The sequence below is a fragment of the Rhipicephalus microplus genome, chromosome X (genome assembly GCF_043290135.1).
Source record: "Rhipicephalus microplus isolate Deutch F79 chromosome X, USDA_Rmic, whole genome shotgun sequence".
NCBI classification, from domain to species: domain Eukaryota; kingdom Metazoa; phylum Arthropoda; class Arachnida; order Ixodida; family Ixodidae; genus Rhipicephalus; species Rhipicephalus microplus.
Window position 1 is genome coordinate 284,539,922 of NC_134710.1, and position 7,337 is coordinate 284,547,258.

At 43.1% G+C, this 7,337-nt stretch overlaps 1 long non-coding RNA gene across 1 annotated transcript; it reads left to right on the forward strand.

Moving 5' to 3' along the window:
* The first annotated feature begins 1,683 nt into the window (after positions 1-1,683).
* LOC142776147 (uncharacterized) lies at positions 1,684-7,019 on the forward strand. The gene is made up of 3 exons (XR_012887343.1): positions 1,684-1,781; positions 3,764-3,836; positions 6,522-7,019. It is a non-coding gene; the product is annotated as an uncharacterized LOC142776147 (long non-coding RNA).
* The last annotated feature ends 318 nt before the right edge of the window (positions 7,020-7,337 follow it).

Genomic DNA, 7,337 nt, shown 5'->3' on the forward strand with positions numbered 1-7,337 from the left:
TCCACGTCAGAGAAAGAGTGCCTCGCTGTTGTATGGGCCACGATGAAATTCAGGCCTTACCTTTACGGACGCCACTTCAAGGTAGTGACCGACCATCATTCGTTGTGCTGGTTAGCCAACCTATGGGACCCGTGTGGGTGACTGGCGCGATGGAGTCTTCGTCTGCAGGAATACTATTTCACGATCGCTTACAAATCGGGCCGCAAGCACGAAGATGCTGATTCATTATCCCGTGCACCTGTCGAAGTTTGTGGCCACGACACTGAGGATGACGGTGGTTTTCTTGGGGCTCTTACTACAACAGATCTGATTACAGGACAGTGCGCGGACGATGAAATTCGCACAGTTATCGAAAACCTTGAAAGACGTAACTCTTCCATACCTCGGTGTATTTCTGGAAGTTTGTCGTCATTCTGTCGGCGAGATGGGGTCCTGTATAAAAAAAACTCCAACGGCAATGAGAGAACCTATCTTCTAGTGCCAACTGACATGCGTGACGACATTCTTCTTGCCTGCCCACAATGAGCTCACATCTGGTCTCTTAGGTTCCTCTCGCTCGAGTTCGACAAGCGTACTACTGGCCTAAGCTTTCTGCACCCGTTAAGCGATACGTGAAAAGCTGCCGGGAATGTCAATGCCGCAAATCCCCGCCACTGAAGCCCGCGGGGCTTCTTCAACCAATAGAACCACCCAGAGGGCCATTTGATCTTATAGGAATGAATTTACTGGCGTCCTTTCCACTATCATCTGCCGGCAACAAGTGGATCGCAGTGGCCACCGACCATTTGACAAAGTAGGCCGAAACAAAGGCACTACAACGCGCTACGACTTTTGACATCGCCCAATTCTTTATGGACCAGATCGTTCTTCGACATGGCGCCCCGTTGTGCGTAATCACAGGCAGAAGAACAGCATTCACGGCCCAGCTCATTCATGACTTATTCAAGCTCAGCTACAGGAACCATCGCAAGACCACGGCATATCAGTCGCAGAGCAACGGCTTGACAGAGCGACTCAACAAGACCATCGCAGACATGTTATATATATACGTAGATGTCCAGCAGAAGACCTGGAACCAGGTGCTACCGTACGTCACATTCGCGTACAATACTGCTGTCCAGGAAACTGCGTGATTCACGCCTTTCCGTCTTGTCTATGGACGTGAGGTTCAGACCATGCTGGATGCGATGCTTCCACACAATTGCGACGCTTTGATCACTCCTGATACTGTGCAGCTTACCCAGTACGCTGAAGAAGCATGCCAGATAGCACGCCTACACATTACGCACCAGCAGAATACAGACGCATGTCGCTACAACGCTCGCCATCGACAAGTTGAATACCATCCAGGCGATCAAGTTTGGGTGTGGACTCCAGTCCGATGCCAGGGATTGTCAGAAAAACTGCTCAGTCGCTACTTCGTACCATACAAAGTGTTGTGACGCATGAGCGATCTGAACTACGAGGTAGCCCCTGACGGTGCCTTCTCGCCACGGCGGCGAAGGCACCCCTTGGAGATTGTGCACGTAGTGCGACTGAAGCCGTACTTCACGCGGTAGTGCGACTGCGGATGAACCTTATTGCTGGTTTTGTGTAAGCGCGTATTTTGTGTTGGTTCGCCCCGACTTTTCCTTAGTACTTTCCGAGGATCAGAGCGATACCCCCCCCCCTCTTTTCTTTTCTGACGGGGAATAATGCCACTTGGCCGCTAGTTACGGCGAGCACAAGCCATGCCTGCCCGCGAGAATGGAAGACGATGGTGTGGGGCAGCGCGTGCTCTGGTTAGTTGTTGAATATTGAAGCAGCCATCTTGCCAGTTTTCGGTGCGTCTCCCCGCCGGCTTAGTTATTCCAAGTTGAAGACCTTTTGTTGCATGTGACAGTATATATTATATGTTGAAAGGGTGAAAACTGCATTTCACTGCCTAAGCTTAGCAGACAAACATGAGTTTTCAAGCAGGAAATAAACTATCCCATCTTTCCTTCTCGTAATAAGAAAACATGAAGCCAGAAAACAATAAAATTTTCATCTGATGTTGCACAACCCTCTTATGAAGCACTTCAGCTCTATAAAGAAGAAAATATGTCCTATATACAACTGCCAGTGCACTTACTGTCCTCTATTGATCGAGGGACTTCTCAGTAACCTCGAATGGGATGTTGACACATATAAGATGGACCACTTTGCTTGCCTGTCCTGCTATACATGTGGTTCTCTGTAATGCCGAGAATATGTGAAGCAGCTTCTTGTCACTAGCTCAATAAGTGATATAAATTTTTGCTTGGAAGTGCACTCTTGGTTAGACTTGAAGAGGTGTGTCATTGTTTTCATTTGCTCTAACTTGCCCTTTGTGGTCCCCACTTTTTGACGCAGGTTATGATAAGCATGAGTAAGGTTGGTCCCGACTAGGTTACCGTGAACGCTGCGTTGGTATTGTTCTATCTCAAATCGCGCAGCCTAGGGAGTGCTTGAACAAATGTTGCCTTAAAAAAGAAAGAAAGAAAAGCATGCATTTCAATGGGACAAAAGCTGTCATTATTCCATGTGAGCGTATCCGTTCTTGTGCGAAAATCTTCCTGGGGCATGTAAAAAGAAAACGATTGAAGATGATGATGTGTGATTAATGCATTCACTGTTCGTCAAGCAACGGGTTGCAGTGCGAACTTGACACGAAGACAAAAGGAGGCACGAAGAACACGTGCACACCTACGGTAAATGCAGGAGAGTTGGACGCTACTGCTACTATCAGAACCATCGTTTAATCCCCAATTGAGGTCAGGCGCATGCTAGAGGACCAGCCAAGTTCAAATTATATAGCAGAGTATATTTTCAGTCAAATTAATATAACTTTTGTCCCATGAAGTTGTATTTTCTGGGATTATAGGTGTGCTATTTTATTTAACCAGTATTCTGTCTATTTGCTCTAAAAAAGTCACTGAACAAGTTTTTCCAGAATGCTCAACAGCATGACAATAATTCTGCATCATCAACTGAGATATGGAGTGCTCTTAAAATGGTTTGGTTTCATAAGGTTTGCAATCAAATGAAATATTTCTAGCTCTTCCCAAGAGCCGAAAAATAAATATTTATGTCCTTGAATGTAAATGCAACTTGCTTCTCCTGAAGGTTGTGAAGTTACCTGGTCCTGATTTCTCCAAAATTGAAAAATTTGCTACTCGGAAGTGCTCCAAAATGCAGATTTTTCTGCTCCAAAGTGCTCCAATGTGTAAATTTTTTAGTTCCAAAAATTGTTCCAAATCAGCAGACCTTGGTAGCATCACTGTATTTGTTTCTAGCAAACTTATCGAAAACAAAAAAAAAATTTACTGTTTTGCTTGTCAGCCTTTTTTGTCCAATCTTTGCTGCTGTTATGCAGTTGGCTTGTACAGTTATATAATCTATACTTATTACTATCCATCCCACAGGAAATGTGTGGTTTGGGAAAAATGCATTCAGTCATTCATTTCCAGATGTCTCAGAAGAATTGTCATTTGGGCTAGTTGAAATTGGTAATGTATGTTGGAGCGGATGGCACAAACAAATGGGGGCATTAGAAGTATTACACATCATATCACATCATCAGTGCTGTGTGGTCTCTAGTACTTCCAGTGTCCTCGCTTTTTCTGCTGCCCATTCCAAAATGCATGCAGATGTTTCATGCACCATGAATTACTCGTTCACAGTAATACTCGCAAAGTTAGTGGACCTTTTGTTAAGGCGAGTCTAGCGTGTCCTCCAATTGGTTTTTCTGTTCCTTTCTTAGCCCCAGGAAGCACATTGCTTAGTCCAATCTATGGTTCTCTTGGTAGAAAAAGCTCTCAAACGACGCCAAAAAGGTAAGCATTTAGTACCTACTAGTATATTGGGTGTTTGTATTTGACTTCACCTAGATAATCAAAATCTTAGTTATATGTGAAACTCCGTGTTTTTAATACTTTACATGTATCATATGCCATAGTTTCTCACTGCATCATTCAGAGGGAAATCTAATGCCTCATTCAGTGTCATAATTTAGGTTGTACATTTCAGAGCACCAGACCACGAGCTGAAATGTTAGTGTGAAGCTTGTGTCTCTTGATAGGGTCCTGAGTAGCCCCTTTAATTTTATAGACATTGTGTTAGTTGGTTTAGTAAGGAGCTTTGAATAGTTTGGCCAAGCTTAATTACAGGAAGTTTGTAGAGATAAGCGGTATGTGTGAATAGCTTATACTTCCACAGAAGGCTGCTACTTGCAGTTTCTGAAAATACCAGTTGACCGGTGTTCCCATAAATTCAAGCCATACGGTAAACCTTGCACTTTACTTCCCGGCCATAATATTTCCCACTGAAATGCCTCGCTCTGATCTTATTTTCAATGATCCTTTTTCTAACTGGAGTTGTTTCATCGAAATAGGCAAAATGTAGACTTGCCTACAAGTTAAGCAGTGAAGACAGGTATTGTCAGTCCATAAATTCGCAGCGAGCCGATTGAGGAATTTCAGTTCTGACTCGTCTTTGATTTTATTGTGCTTGTATAATTCCTCAGTTCACTCAGAAGTAGTGTTAAAGAATGCATTGCACCCAGCTTCTTACACTTTTAATATTGAGATCTTCCATGATGAAAAGACAAGAACATTTTTAATAATGACTCCTTGTATATGGGCTGCTTTTGTTTGTCCTTGTCTTTTTAGCACTACGTTCAAATATGATCATAGAGAGCCCAGGTACAACGAATTTTGCTTTATATTTATATTCAAAGCTGTCGTATCACATTTTGTAATGATCTGTACTTTGGGTAGATCGAACTTACCAAATCCATGAGCACAGTTGTAGACAATGGTGAGTTTGCCGGTCTTTAAAACGAAATTGCTGGTGTTCCTCGCGCTGTGCCCCGAGCCTTCATTTTGAAGATTTTGTCATTGTCTATGAGGAGTTAGAAATGATGTAAGTCGGCTGGATGTGAAAATTATTGCTGACGGGTTGGTTTCTGGCGACATGGAAGACAAAGAACTGCCATTTGAAAACGATGCCTGCACCCAACATTTGCTCAAGCTATCTCTGCATCACATGTGCTGCAACACTGTATCCAAAAGAATGGACTTGAATTACTCAATATTTGAGAGTTGAAAATGCAATCAGCATGGGTGTAGCTAGGAACACAGTGCAAATCTAGAGAACCTACAAATAACTGCACATTGCACTGTACTGACTGTACCATTGTGACAGACCAAGTAGCCTGAATTTCTACCTTAGCCACTCCTTTGTTGCTCTTTTGTACAGCCACTTTAAATCCACCACAGTGACATAAATGCGGCAGTAGCAGCTACCACAGCTGAAGGAAACTAAGGAGCTGAGAAGTTGCAAGCTGAGTAAATGGAACAACTTGATAACATCATTCATATTAACCCATGTCAACGTCAGCAGAAGTGTTAAGGTACGGCACTCACTTGAATAAAAAAATTCTCGAATAGGGGGTGCTGCTAGAGCCAACTTTGTGACAAGTTGCCTTGTTTTCATGGCAGCTGCCCTGAAAATGAAGACTGGAAGTCAAAATTTTTACTCTACTGACATCCCCGGTTCAGATTTTTTTATCCCTTCAAGCTTCTCTTCGCGTAAACTACAGCTTTAATTGTGCTCATTCAGCGTTTCAAGGCACGTTGGTGATAGCGTATTTCAATCGGTGGCATATTTTGTGTGAACACCTCATTTGCACAAACTTAGTTGAATGCATTCGGTTAGTTTTCTCATAGAAAGTACCAACTTTGTTTGCTCTATAATGCCCAAATATGGTATATTGTTTAAACGATGGGTGTAATCAGCTAGAGATGCATGCATAGTACTATTGTGTTGAATAGTAGTTGCAACATGTATGATGTTTTTGGAGCTCTCTCGGCCAGTGTGATAGCACCCATTTGAGATTCATTTAAGGAGGGAAAAATGGAAATGTTCGCCAACCAACAGGGTCCAAACTCCTCTCTTTTACCCTTTTTGTCACCCGATTCTTTTTCTCGAACTGATGCTACTTTTTCGTTGAGCAGCGCAACGCTTTTTGCTTTTGGCTCAAAGAGCTTTTTTGCAAAATACTACACGCAGCATTTGAACAAGATGATAAAGATGGTGAGCTGGGCTTTGGGGTTGTTCCATCCACTGTTTAGGTGTTGGTCCCCATTTTCATTTTCACACTGTACTATCTCTTTCTGTATAGCTTGCAAGAATAGAGAAAAACTAGTACAATACTTCTTGGTGATTTTTTGTTTGTAATGATGCATTTTTATGAGCCAGAAATGGAACTAAGGAAATTGATTTTTAATAAGTCACGTGGAAAGTTTTTTATTGCATTCCACATTGAAGATAAAATTTTCAGAAAAATTAGCCTTGATTCATACTTGTGTGGCATATATTTCAGAAAGAATTTCAGCAAAATTAATCACAGTCTTGGTTTCATTTTTGGTTGGCCTTGCATGGTTGTAGTACTGCAAGGAAGGGGCCAAGACACTGAACAAAGAAGGAATCTGTAATAACTCATTGCGTTGAATGCCCAGGTCAAGCACTGCGCAACTGAATACTGTGGAGGAGCACACTGGAACACATGATTGCCAGGAAGGAAATGCATACTCATCTGGAGTCATCGTTCATCCATGTCCTGCCAATCGCTCTTAATTGTAGCGAGCAATCATGTCATGCTCCACACTCAGAAATGTTGCTCTATGCTGGGTTTTTACTCACTCGGAGAGACTTCTGTGGAGTAGTCGAAGCATTGTCTTTAATCCTTTGATATATTGTCTTTGGTCTTTCCTTATACTTTTTGTCATCTGATCGGGTGGGCTTCTGTCGTACTCTCAACTTTATTGTGGTACTGTTCACAAAAGTGTAATGTGGTGCCAAATATGACGGAATGTTAGTCTATCGGAAACTTATCAATAATCACACATTTGAGTTGCATATTGTGGTGGTTCTGGGCCCTCAGGCACGAGCACAAAACATTTATCGACTGGCTACAATCACAAACACTGATTGGCCAAACACTACAAATATAACGAAATTCCTAACCCTACGCTCCTAGACCACTCAAGCGTGACAATCGGTGAATCCCAAAATAATTGTTGGTCGGAAGTCACTCACAGTACTAGGAGGTTGACGACAGACCCATAAAACGGTAGGATCACGAGTAGTACCCGTGTGCCCAATGACCTCGTGTGTCGACGCACGAGCAGACGTGGAACTGCTGGTTTCCCAACACGCAGGCTATGTCGTGCCCGACGTGGCACCGAGGCCATGCTTCCAGTTCCAGCTTGCGATGTACTCACATGGATGTGGCACCGAGACCATGATCTTCGCCGGTTGGACGGAAACAGCTG